Source organism: Crocodylus porosus, unplaced genomic scaffold, assembly GCF_001723895.1.
Source record: "Crocodylus porosus isolate Cpor-Errol unplaced genomic scaffold, CroPor_comp1, whole genome shotgun sequence".
Classification (NCBI taxonomy): Eukaryota; Metazoa; Chordata; order Crocodylia; family Crocodylidae; genus Crocodylus; species Crocodylus porosus.
In genome coordinates, this window is record NW_017728943.1 from 81,634,710 (window position 1) to 81,635,569 (window position 860).

The window sequence follows — 860 nt, forward strand, 5'->3', positions numbered from 1 at the left end:
CACCAAAGCTTGTCAGCAATGTGCCCAGATTAAACCCCAAAACCACAAGTTTCTCAAAGGAGCTTACAACTCCAACCAGTTCCAATCTGTAGCCTTATGGCAGGCCGATTTTGTAGGACCTCTGCCGGGAGCCCGTCAATACCCTAAGGCACTGGTTGTCGTCGACCTCGGATCCCGTATGATCGGTGTTATTCCAGTGACCAAGACGGATGGACCCCGTTGTGTCCAGGCCTTCTTATAGCAGTTCTCGCGGTGGCAGATACCCGCAGAAGTTCAGACTGATGGAGGACCCCCATTTAACAGTCACTGCATTCAACAGTTCTTTACCACCCACAACGTCCGTCATCATATGCACTTGCCGTATCATCCGCAATCGAACGGCGTTGTAGAGCAAACGATAGGCGAGCTAAAGTGTAAACTCCTCTTAACCCTCCAACGCACCGACTTCAAGGGCTGGGACCACATATTATCTGAAGTCCTAATCAACTTAAATGCCGACAAAACCCCTTGGGCTGCGCGTACCCTCCAAACTCGAAGAGGAAGGCAGCCGAACTTTAAACCCAGAGACCTCGTATGGGTCACCTTTCCCACTCCAATGCCCACCAAATATCCACCCATGTTCCCAGGCGAGATTATTGAAGCTACAGCCCTAGCCCATACTTACAAGCTTTGCCTAGTCAATTCATCCGATGACCGCGAGCACTTAGTTCATCTCAATTGGTTAAAACCGCGTAGTGATTTATTGAACTAACATCTAATTATTTTACAGATCAAGTGACCTTCCAAGATGTTTGATCGACAAGATAAAAGAGCTGACACCGAACCTCTCCTTCCCCAGACCACCATGCCATTGCCACAAG